General features: G+C 42.6%; 1 pseudogene; it reads right to left on the reverse strand.

The window, feature by feature from the left end:
* Positions 1 to 7,664: 7,664 nt before the first annotated feature.
* On the reverse strand, positions 7,665 to 8,959 carry LOC101446775 (importin subunit alpha-1 pseudogene; annotated as a pseudogene).
* Between the last annotated feature and the right edge of the window lie 4,404 nt (positions 8,960 to 13,363).

Raw genomic sequence — 13,363 nt, forward strand, 5'->3', positions numbered from 1 at the left:
AACACATTTTGAAAGCCAGGATATATAAGTATTTCATATGTCTGTTTAAGTGAGTCTTGAGATAAGCAGAATAAATAAAACTTTTAGAAGTGAAGAAAAGATACTAGCACCATGTTTATCATCTTCACAAAACCAAAATAAAGAATTAAATATATCTGATGGAATGGAAGAGGGGGTAACTGGGGGGCAATGGAATTGTTCCACAAGATTGTGCAACAGGGAAGTGGACTTGGTCCAATGGATAGGGAATCCACCTACCACATGGGAGGTCCGCGGTTCAAACCCTGGGCCTCCTTGACCCATGTGGGGCTGGCCTACGCACAGTGCTGATGCGTGCAAGGAGTGCCATGCCACGCAGGGGTGTCCCCACGTAGGGGAGCCCAACGCGCAAGGAGTGTGCCCAATAAGGAGAGCCGCCCAGTGCAAAAGAAAGTGCAGCCTGCCCAGGAATGGCACTGCACACACAGAGAGCTGACACAACAAGATGACACAGCAAAAAGAGACACAGATTCCCATGCCAGTGACAACAACAGAAGTGGACAAAGGACAGTGGACTTGGCCCAGTGCTTAGGGCGTCCGTCTACCACATGGGAGGTCCGCGGTTCAAACCCCAGGCCTCCTTGACCCGTGTGGAGCTGGCCCACAAGCCATGCTGATGCGTGCAAGGAGTGCCGTGCCACGCAGGGGTGTCCCCCATGTAGGGGAGGCCCACGCGCAAGGAGTGCACCCCGTAAAGAGAGCCACCTAGCACAAAAGAAAGTGCAGCCTGCCCAGGAATGGTGCCGCACACATGGAGAACTTACACAACAAGATGATGCAACAAAAAAAGAAACACAGATTCCCGTGCTGCTGACAACAACAGAAGCGGACAAAGAAGATGCAGCAAATAGACACAAGAGAACAGACAACCGTGGTGGGGGGGAGGGGAGAGAAATAAATAAATAAATAAATAAATAAATCTTTAAAAAAAAAGAAGTGGACAAAGAAGAACATGCAGCAAATGGACACAGAGAACAGACAACTGGGGCAGGGCAGGGGGGGCGGGAAGAGGAGAGAAATAAATCTTTAAAAAAAAAAGATTGTGCAACAATGGATATAAGCCATGTTAAATTTCACCAAAAATTTATAAAAGTGTACAGTCTAAAATTTAAATCATAATGTAAGTCATAATGAAACCATGGTTAGTAGCTACGTTTCAACATCTGTATATTAGCTGTAGCAAATAAAACATCCACATGTAAAAAGATCATTGCTGGGGAAGGGGAAAAGGGTTTGATGCTGGGTATATGGGAGTCCCCTGTATTGTATATGTGACCTTATATGATCTAAAACTTTTTAGAAGATAACATTTCAAATAAAAATAAAAGGGTGTAAACACTGAGTAAGAAATGGAAGAGGTTGCCTTGCCACTGTACACGCAAGGCAACACCTATTACTGTGATAAAAGGCAAAACATCAAAAACAAAGTTTTTATGATATTTTTCATTTTTTAATACCCCACCTTATTTTTTACTTTATTTTCGTTTTTCTAAATTATTTTGTATTCTATTTCTAATCTTTGAACCTGTCAGTACTATTTCATTTTCCTACTAATTGAATTTGGCAATATATTAGTCTTCATTTTCTAAAAAGTTTTGCATCACAGAGGGGTTCAACTATGGCAGGGTAGGAGTACTGGTGTGGGGTGTTATTGATGGGGAATGCATGGGTAGGAGGGAGTTCTCCAGGGCATGCATATAGGGTATATAGATATGTTCGGATATTCGTTGGGTGTTGTCATAGTGGATAGAGTTACACATGACAACTGAGGAAGTGCTGAGTTCCCATCCTCGGGAGCTCTGTCGCATTCCCTAATGAAACAGCAACAATTCTCCAAGTGCAAGGGCAAAGACCAGTGAAGAAGGAAGGTCCAGTGATAGGCCCTTAATATGATGACTATGCTTATGAGCCTGTGTGCTTGAAATACCAACTAGGCCTAGAGCTGCAGGGTGCCTAAGAATTATCTCCTGAAAGCCTCCATGTTGCTCAAATGTGGCCACTCTCTAAACCAAACTCGGCATGTAAATGCTTTACTTCCCCCCCAGTGGGGAACATGACTCCTGGGTGAGTCTCCCTGGCACTACCATCATGAACTGGAGATGCAACTCGATAAAGACCTTGAACAAAAGGTGGAAACGGTCAAGGACAAAGGAGTTTATATGACTAAGAGACTTAAAAATGAGTCAGGAGGTCATCAGAGGGGTCACGCTTACGCACATCTCAGCAGGATCCTGGAGACAGCCAAAGTATATACAACCCCAGGTACTGGTGCTCCTGAGGGCTATGGAGACACATCCAGGTTCTATGGTCATGACAGATGGCTCTGTAGTTCATTGCCTTGCCAGTGGGCCCTACTTTGGAATTTTTGCTCCTGATTGTGATGGAGTTGGACTCAGATGTGACCTTTCTACATACGCCTCTTCTGTCACTTTTACTGAACCTGTGATTGGCACTGGGGTTTGTGTATGCTCAGGAGACTTGAATCTCCGGACTGTCCATGTGCCAGCTAAGCAACACCTACTCTCCAGTTCATTGGACTTAACCAGGTCAGCTGATGGGGAAGTGAGAAAGGTCAGGAACCAAGAGTGTCTACAGCCATAAGCAGGAGAATCACAACCATCAGACAAGTGGAACCTAAACCCCTCTCAATTTAAAGGTGGAGTGGACATCGCTTTCCCAGGGTCCACAGGATGGAGGAATATAATATGGATCAGAGTGGACTTGCTGGTATTCTACTATAGAACTGTTACTATTCTTGCAATGGAGAAATTGTTTCATTGATATAGAGGCCATGGGAGTTGCTGAGCGCAGGGAGAGGGAGGAAGAGGTGTGATATGGGGCATTTTTGGGACTTGGAGTTGTCCTGAATGATATTGCAGGGACAGATGTAGGACACTGTATATCCTGCCATAACCCACTGGATGGACTAGGGGAAGTGTGAACTACATGTAAACTATGGTCCATGCGGTGTGGCAGTGGTCCAGGGTGTATTCACAAAATGCGATGAATATGCCTTACTGATGAAAGGGGATGTTGATGTGGGAGGAATGGAGGGGGATAGTGGTATATGGGAACCTCTTATGGTTTTTTATTGTAACATTTTGTGTGATCTATTTATGTTTTTAAAAAAGACAATAAAAAATATACCTGATGGAGTACTACCACTTATTTTTGCAGAAGTTGTTAGATCTTGGCTCAGTGAGGCTCGGAGACAGATCAAAGTTCAGGTGGAGAAAGTCTGACATGAGACTTCAGCCCACCCCACTGGCTCTGGTTTGCATTTAAATAGCTGGGCATGTGGTGCTTAGGGAGAACAGTGAAAAAGTACTGATTTTTACCCTGTTGGAAGGGGGTCTGGGGGGTCGCCAAATGGGTCTAACGTTCCCAAGTCCTTTTGGTATAGTTGTGGGGTAAGGAGGGAGGGAGAACTGGAATGGGGACAAAGGTCATCAGGCTGCTTCCTGCTGGGTGGGGCATTGTGGGGGATGGTGCTTCTCCCTCTCTGGCTGCATGTAGTAGAATTCTTAAAAATTTGGTGTTAGGAGCATGTAGCTGATTCTTTTAATGAGTAGGACATGTCAACATGTATGTCAGTCAGGCAGTGCACTATTTTTCAGATGAAGTCAGAGAAGATTCTGAAGACACAAGTGTTACCAGATTTCATTTAGGTTCTTTGACTATGCTGGAGAAATGAATTTCAAGAGCACGCCGGGTGAGTTAGGCCAGTAATTTATTCAGGTAGGGAGGGAAGAGAAATGGGAGAAAATAAGAGAGCAGGGGTCCCAGGTAGAGAGGAAGGGCCTGAAAAGTGATAAAGAGGGCTGATTTACAGGCTACAATTCCCCATTATAGGTTATAAATACTCAGGTTTTACTTGCGTGGTGATGCAAGTGGGGGAGAAGCAGCTGGAGGCCGGGGCCAGAGGCCAGAGAGCATGAGAGAGACAACTTGGGCCTGGCACTGCTTTTTAAACTGCTAGTTATTCCACCCCTTTGCTAATGGCAGGGAGGAGTTCCAGCTGTTCACCACTTAGATTGCTTATTTCCCCCATCAATCTCCCATGAGGGCCCAGTGATAAAGTCCTTGGGGGAGTCTCCGGGGCTATGCCTGGTTCTGGAGGAAGTCTTCTTCTGAGTGGCAGAATTTTGGGGGAGGGTCTTCCAGCAGCCATCTTGGGGTTGCGGATGTACACATGGGCTCTCTGCCAGGTTCCAGATCCATCTATTGATGCCCTATCTTACTAGCCTATTTCACAAGGGCCAAATATTAACAGACCAAAAACCGTGATGATAAAGGGAACAAAGGACTTGAAGAAAGACATGATCCAGGGTGCCCACCATTCCATGGAATTAGAAATTTTTAAGTTTTGGTTTATTTTTTTAATTTCTTTGATGACTGTTTGGACTTGTCCTGAGCAATCTACATAGAAACAACACTCTTCTCCTAAAAAGGCATACGTGCCACCTTGGGTGATTGTTAGAGTATCAAGTGCCCTTCTCTTCTGTAGGATTACTTCTGCTACTTGTGCATCAAGTGCCTTTAACCCCATGGTTACTTTGGTGAGTTTGGTGAGGGTTGTGGCTAGCTGTGAGTATTGATGTTGAGAGAGACCTAATGAGGTAGCTCCTGCAGTGGTCCCAATGAGTCCAAGAGTGATCATTATGAGGATGTGTATTGTGCATTTAGATTTTGAGATGACAGGTTGTAGAAGGGAGGTAGGGGTGGCTGAGATATTATATCCCATCCAGGGGACAGTGTAGACTAATGCGCAGGTGCCCTGCCACTAGCAGGGAGAAAATGGTACAGAGAGCTTAAGCAGAGAAATGACAGTCTTGATTGATTTCCAGGGGCTATATAGAATGACAAAGTCCAGTTACTATTTGCGTTTCCTTGTATGTCTTTTTTTTTACTTTGAAGATTTATTTTTTTATTTATTTCTCTCCCCTTTCCCCCCCACCCCCCTGTTGTCTGCTCTCTATGTCCATACGCTATGTGTTCTTCTGTGACCGCTTCTATCCTTATCAGCGGCACCAGGAATGTGTTTCTTTTTGTTGCATCATCTTGTTGTGTCAGCTCTCCCTGGGTGCAGTGCCATTCTTGGGCAGACTGCACGTTATTTCGCACTGGGTGGCTCTCCTTATGGGGCTCCACATGCTTCCCTGTATGTCTTTCTTAGTGACTGTTTTATGGGGTATAGCTAGGGCCATGGTTGGGTTTGGCTGGGTTTGGTGTTGATGTGGAACACACAGAGGTATCTCTGATGGGGTCCCAAAGCACAGGGATAGTGGTGTTTAGGGACAGACAGTTGTGTCATCTGGCAGGTGAAAAAAAGGTATTGATGAGGGAAGTGGACTTGGCTCAATAGAGCATCTACCTACCACATGGGAGGTCCAGGGTTCAAATCCAGGGCCTCCTGACCCTTGTGGTGAGCTGGCCCACGTGCAGTGCTGATACGCTCAAGGAATGCCATGCTACGCAGGGGTGTTCCCCGCGTCGGGGAGCCCCACGTGCAAGGAGTGTGCCCCGTAAGGAGAGCTGCCCAGCGCGAAAGAAAGTGCAGCCCGCCCAGGAATGGCACCGCACACACGGAGAGCTGACACAACAAGATGACACAACAAAAAGAAATACAGATTCCCAGTGCTGCTGAGAATGCAAGCAGACACAGAAGAACACACAGCAAATGGACACAGAGATCAGACAACGGGGCAGGGGGGTGGTGGAGAAGGGGAGAGAAATGAATAAAAATAAATCTTAAAAAAAAAAGGTATTGATGAGGTGATAGGCGTTAACAAATTGTGCTGATCTACCTTGGCTAGGACCAATTCCCTCAGTTGTGTTGTGGGAGGTTGTGGGAAGCGTTATAGGTGTGAGAGTTATTATGTAGTTGCAACCAGGCTAGTGTTATGCAAGTGCCCAGAGAGCAGGTGCCTTTATCAATTGGTCTAGGGGTGCCTTCTCTGATCATGTGGAATGTGTGTCTGCTCTGGTTTGGGGGAATTTAGTGGTGTTGGCTGTGACGCAAAATGGGAAATGTAAATGTGAGATGCGTAGGTTGATATAATGGGGTTCAGTATTTGGTGATTTGTCTTCCAGGTGTTGAACTGATTTATTAATGGATGATTATATTGTATCCATGATAGGTTTGGAGGAGAATGTTACCATTTTCTAGTTAACCTGGAGATGCGCTCTCAGACTTCCTTGGATGAACATTATCATGTCTCCCCACTTTTTTTCTGAAACAGGGATTACCATGGGTGGCTCGGATAGGTTGGGACAAAGCCAGCACGAGGATCGGTTGAGATATTGGGCTGTTTGGTTGGCTAGGAGGAGTAAGATATTCTGAGGGGTGACCAGAGTGAGGGGAAATTGTAGGATGGAAATGAGGGAGAGGATGGTCATTTTAATTTTGGTGTATAATTATTAGAACGATGAGTTTGAAGAAATATATTTGTTTAGGAGTGTATGATAGGAGATCTCTTTGAAGCCAGAGGTCAGAGATGCACAGTAACAATTGGGAAGCATTAATGAGGTCTTGGTAGGAGGTTAGTAATTCTCCGAGTAAAATTGACAGGAAGTTTTTGAAGAGTGCTGTAAACATGAGTTTTATGGTTTCAGGTGCCACCAGATAAAGAAGTGGTTACAGGCTGGGCACCACGGGAGGCGGGCGCACTCTATATGGTTAAAAGAACTAGAGAGATAAGGAAGACAAAGGTTAACACAAAGAAAACTACTGTAGCTACTTGGCAGGCTGTGGACATATTGCAGGTGTGATGTAGATTGGTCTCACTCGGAATCTTAAGAAATAGCAGCTTCCAGTATTACGGTTCACAGGCCTAACAATAAGGAATGAATGTCTCTTCACAGCTCACAGTCTGGGGCAGTGAGTTAGGTGGCGCCAGACAGGTTTCTGGAGGTAACGGCACAGGTTTGAGGTGGGTAAAATGGATCCAAGATGAGATGTTGGTCAGTTTAGCAGCTGCAGGGGTACTTAGCAGTATTAGATGAGGTTTGATCCACAGGGGTCGGAGGGGTTTAAACTGTAGGACTTTTAGGTAGACCCACTCTCCCAAAGCGAAGTTTGGGGATGTGGGCTCTAGTGGTGGTTGAGGCAGACTTTCTTGGATATGCTGTCTAAGTGTGTGTCAGGTTCTGCTTAAAATGGGGAGGTAGTCACTTAAGAGTGAGATGGGAGGGGGAAATTTTCTTAGGACATAGAGTCAACTGTATCTGATTTCAAAGGGACTTGGGAGGAGGGGTTTACGGGGGACAGAGCTGAGTTTGAGGAGTGCAATAGGTAAAAGTTATATCCAGTTGGTTTGAGTTTGGATCACGAGTTTAGTGAGGTGGGTTTTTTGTTGTTGTTTTGTTTGTTTGTTTTTGGAATTTAATCTTTATTGACAGGACACACTGCAAGATATCAAATTCCACATAGAAATAAGAAATAAGAAACACATTGAGGAGAGGCTTCATAGAGTATGTACAGTTTGGAACGTTCAAGTATAGTTTCATTGTAAAAAGTGCTACATCACAAATCACATTTAAAAAAGAGTTCTTAGTAGAGAAACGGCAAGACAAACTTATACCAAACATAGTACACAAACAACTTTATACCTCAGCTGTACAATCTAAAAGTTAAAAGTTCCAGGAGTACCATCCTGAACTTGGAAGGTATAACCTTCAGAGGTAGTTTCTGGCACAACATTCTGATAATCTTCTTCTACTTGATTGAGAAATACTTCTCAATCAAGCTTAATGAAGCCTTGTAGAGTTTCAATTTTGTCCAAGCTTCCATCTACGTTCTAAAATCGTTATAAGTTTCTCAGTTTCACCTAGTTTCTCATCAGTCTGAAAGAAATTTGAAATGACATCCAGAATAACCAGAATAATTTTGGTATTTTTTGCAATTAAAAGATTCATCAGCAATTCTATTATGCCAAAATGGACAAGGTATACAATCTGTTCAACTGTTTCACCACTTGTATAGTTGGTCACAGCCCATACTGCTTCCTTTTGTGTCTTAAAGTCTGCCTTAGAAAGAACACTAACAAGGAAGGGGACCAATCCATGATTCACTACTTGCTGTATCTTGTCCTGATTCCCAGCTGTGAAGTTTGACATTGTCCAGGTAGCTTCCTTCTGAATATTAGTTTTAGAGTTAGTTAGCAGGCTGGGAAAGACAGCAAGTGCTCCTGCATCTGTTACAACCTGAGTCTGTTCATCTGTCCCAATAACAATATGCTCTGTTGATCTTAGTGCAGGAGTCACAATTGGCAATTCAGTAGCCCCTTGGAGCTTCCTTCACAGGCTGGGGCCCTACTCCAGTTTTCACAACCATTTCAATCCATTCATTTGGACCATCAGTAAGATAGGAAATGCCCTGGCAGGTATCTGCTAATACCTTTGGATTATCATGATGCAGGAGACGAACTAGAGTAGGAAGAATTTGCTCAATAGCATCTAACGGGGGTACAGGATTCTTGTTTTGACCAAGGTTTGAAAGTGTCCAGGTAAGATTACATAGGTAACCACATGCTAAAGATGACATATCAGGAGCTGCAAGTAGAGCCAACAGAGGATCAACTACATCATACTTGATAACCAAGTCGCAGAAAGATGAGCCATCACCTGTAATGTTTCTTAGAGCCCAGACTGCTTATTCACTGATGTGAGCATGGGGGAAAACGTGGTGGGGAGGTGGGAGGTTGAGAAGAAGAATCTGAGGGGGTCGCAGGAGCATAAGAGGAGGAGGAAGGGCATGATCTGAGGGGTCAAAGTTGGAAGAGGGATCTTCTGTGTGTAGGAGGGGGGAGTTGGCTGCACAGAAGAAGGATTTGGTAGGTGGTGCAGGACTGGCAGAGGGAGGGAAAGTTATGAAGAAAGAAGAGGGTCTGGATGTAGGGACTCTCAGACCACTTGTCATTGTGTTGGATATAGTTCTCGAGGTTTTGGAGACCTTGAATGTCAAAAGTGCCGGCTCAGGCCAGTGGCTTTTGTTGTCTAATTTACACTGAGGCCAAATAGTGGTAGAGTAAAAAATGAGCTGTTTTGGCTTAATTTTTCCCCTAGGATAGAGGGTTTTAAGGTTGCAGAGGAGACACCCCAAAAGGGGTTTCTTTTGGAGGTAGTTATTGGGAGTTTTTCATGGCCATGAGGGGGGAGGGTGAGTTCAAGAGCCTCTTTGGAAAAGAGGAAATGAGAGAAGAGATGCAAGCATCTTGGATCTCTTATTCTCAAATTGGTTAAAGGCGTCCCCGGAGCCAGGAGGTCAGGCAATGGGAACAGTTCCCTGATACTGGAGAAGATCACTGACCCAGCACTAGGATTTTCAGAGAAAAGGAGGCAGGATCCTCCAAAGAGGTCCCGAGACCCACCCAAAGGCAACGTAGTGTCTGGTGTTGGTTGGTGAAACCGCAATGACAGGGTAGAGGATCGCTACAGAAATTGATCTGTCTCAACGAGGCCTCCCGGGTTACAGCACCAAGTTGTTAGATCTTGGTTCAGTGAGGCTCAGAGAGATCAAAGTTCAGGTAGAAAATTTTATTAGATCACTGGTGCAGCAGGTGTTTGAAGTGAGACTTCAGCCCACCCAACGGACTGGTTTGTATTTAAATAGCCTGGGGAGTGGGGTGCTTAGTGAGAACAGTGAAAAAGTACTGATATTTACCCTGTTGGAAGGGGGTCTTCGAGGATGAGGTATATGTGTCGGAATGCTCAATAGGACGTTTGACAATCTTGCGATCAGCTTTGAGGTAAGGCATACGCTGTTTTTTCAGGGGCAGAGGGTAGGGTTTTGGCCACTTGTCATTGGGGCAGGGGAGATTTGCTAGTGCCATTTGGGTCGTTTTGATGAATGGGCCTAATATTTGGCCATTTGTCATCAGGGCAGGGAAGAATGGCTGGAGCCGGCTGGGATTTTCAGGTGGGTTATTATACCAAATAGGGCTAACAGAAGTTACCCCAACAACCTCTTGCATATCTGACTTTTGTCTCAGTGCCTGCTTCCTGGAGGACCCAAATGACACAGGTTACATACAATATACGTTTAATTTTGATGGGTAAATATTTGCTACTGTTATCTTTATTATTGTCTCCTATAGACTCTAGCACAGAATTTTAATGCTGGAGGTGGACTTAGAGATGGAAGTAGAAGCAAGGGCTGGAAACCAAGAGAATGGGTGCTATTCCAGGTCCTGCCTTTATGGCTGAACTACCAGACACTCATGGGCTGAGTAGCCTCAGACAAGTCACAGAGCCTCTCTGAGTAGCAATTTCCTCATCTGTAAAGTGATGGGTAAGAGACTATGATCACTAAGGTTTCTTGATTTCTTCCAAGCTTTATTCCCATTCAATGTTCCATCAAGTACACCATACTTATTGCTTGATGAGTACCTATTGATTCAAATTGGCCACCTTTTAGAATGATGCTCCTTGTACTCGTTTAAATACATTTATATTTTAAAATAGACTCCCACAGGGAACACTTTTGGGACTTCCAAAAAGAGGGCAGTTCTCTTCTCTGATCTTAGACTTTTTTATTTTTTATTTTGGTATGTGTATATGAGTTGCCAGGGTGAGGCCCAGGACCTTCAATGTGGGAAGCTCACATTCAACCACTGAGTTACATCAGCTCCGAAAGTTGTTTTTTTTTATTTGTTTGCTTATTTGTTTGTTTGTTTTTGTTGTTAGAAGGTACTGGGGATAGAACCTGGGACCTCATACATGGGAAGCAGGCACTCAACCACTTGAGCTACATCCAATTCCCTTAGATCATTTTTAAAGTGATGAGATAGAAATTAAAAGATACAAAAGCCTTCCTTCCTGCCTGCCTGCCTGCCTGCCTGCCTGCCTTCCCCCCTCCCCAATCACATGCAACGCTAAATAATGTCAAGATATTTCCCTCACTGCTCCAGTCTTCTGCCTGAAGGTAAATTCTCCCATTGTGTGGTTAACCCAGACATAGCAAGGACAAACAACAGAGGAAAGGCTTTTTCCTTTTGTAACTGAGTCTCTGAGAATACAACCAGGAAAGCATACCAGAATAGAAGAGATATGCTCTAAGCACTTTCATTTATTTATTGACAGAAGTTGAAGATCTAGAGGACATCTCACCACAATTCTTACAACAATTGGTTTACAAAGGAACAGGTCTCTTCCTAGTATTTCATAGAAATAAAAAAGTAAGCAAGCGTGATTTAGAAACAAAGACATTATATTTGTCTATAATATATTTAATTATAGACATTACATGTTCTCTCCCCTTATTGTAAATAAGTAACTTGTCTTCTGAAAAGGCACCTTGATATCCTTGCATACCTTGCTTATAGCCAAAACAAAACAAAATACTAGTCATAGTCTATTTTATTTCCCATGAGATGGAAAAATTATACAGTGGTGTGAGAGAATCTTAGGTCCAATGGTGGGAATTTTCTTAAAATCTGGAACACTTAAACTCAACCAGATTACTAGTCTTTCTATGGTCTAAATTAATCCAACAGTAACAGGAGATCCTACAAAATAAAATTGTGATTGTCATCAGATTCATCTGGTACATCCAAGAAATATGACAAAAAGGATAGGGTAAGCCTTTTCTGTTATTCATCTGAGCTTAAATATTGGCATAACATGCAATGTTATCAACAAAGGAGCTAGTTATCCTCTCCCTGCTCCCCAACATCATTAAAGATCTTTCAAAGCCAACCAAAATGTATTGCCCTTTGAGTTTTTAAGTGTGAAATCATTCCTGAGAAACATTTTGACTTTAAGAACTTGGCTTGGATATTTTAAGAGAAAAAAAAAAGAAAAATGTTCGAACACATTCCCAATGAGCCTGGGGTTGGTAGATGTGTCCAGAGGCAGACCCAATGATTCTTACTGTCCCCAAGGAGGATGGGGATAGGTGGGACTTATGAGGGAAATAAACAATAAAGCTGAAAGGAAGATGAGAACAAAAGAAAGAATAATGCGAAATTTAATTAACCTTAAAAAGACCTAAAATTTCTTCTATCAGTTTTCTCTCAAGATTTTATATGGTCATTTTGTCAGTGGAATTTTCTTGTGAAAAAGAAAAGGCCACAGGCGCCCTCCAGTGGTTAATCTAACCATTTAATTATGTATATTTTTGATGTCCGTACAATTTAATATTCAATTTAATATTTTTAAAACTTAATGAAAATATGACAGAATCAAAACATTTAAAATAAGTACACTCATTACCCACTCAAGTAGTTCATTCAAGTCTTATTAGCTATAGAATATGAAAAATAAATTCAGAAGTGTAATTACTTTAAAATATGCCACTTCCACTTTTGTCAATATTTTACATTTACGTATAGATTCTATAGTGGAAGCAGAAATGCTCTCAAAAAACATTATCTTCTTAAAATCTTGAAGTGCATATTAGAATCACAGGCAATATCTGACATATAAAATTACAGTATAGGCCTTTCAAATTTGGCATTTCTGTGGTACAATACAATGATCAAGGTATGTAATCACTGCACAGTGCCTAAACATTCCAGTAGGAATTGTTATTTTCTTAATGTAGAACAATTACTGCATATATTCTACAAAGGGCGGTGAGGCTAGTAATTCTACAGGGTATGTCCTGACATAGTTTTCAAATCGTACAATAGCACAAACAACTTTGTTAAGGCCATGCTTTATTTACTGATTAATGGACAAAAGGCAATGTAATTTATTTTCAAGTATTTTCTTGAAAGTCTGTGCTCATAAAAATCATGAAAAGTTGGAAAGACTATTAAATCATGGAAACTTTATATTTTATACAATCTTGTTTGTACAAAGATACTAGTTAAATATAAACATAAACAATCATGATAATTTTATGCAGATCCATTTTATGTGATTTTTAGTTATATATAAAAGTTTCTTGGTTCTGTTATTTGTGACAAGATCAATACCAGATTGAATTATTAACTATTGGCAAAGGGTCCTAAAAAACTAACTTTAGCATTAATCTTTTACATGGTTGAGTCTTCTAATTTGAGATTCTTTTTTTTTTAAAGATTTATTTATTTATTTGCTTATTCTCCCCCCTTGTGGCTTGGTTGTTTTTTTTTTTTTTGCTGTCTGTTCTCTATGTCCATTTGTTGCACATTTTTTCTGTCTGCTTGTCTCCCTTTGTTGTGTCATCTTGCTGTGTCAGCTCTCTGCAGCACACAGGCGGTCAGCTCTCCACGGCGTGCAGGCCAGCTTGCCGTCACAAGGAGGCCCTGGGATGTGAACCCAGGGCCTCCCATATGGTAGACGGGAGCCAACTGATTGAGCCACAGCTGCTTCCCAAGAGATCATTTTTAAAAAGTAA

Source organism: Dasypus novemcinctus, chromosome 1 (assembly GCF_030445035.2).
Source record: "Dasypus novemcinctus isolate mDasNov1 chromosome 1, mDasNov1.1.hap2, whole genome shotgun sequence".
Taxonomy (NCBI): Eukaryota; Metazoa; Chordata; class Mammalia; order Cingulata; family Dasypodidae; genus Dasypus; species Dasypus novemcinctus.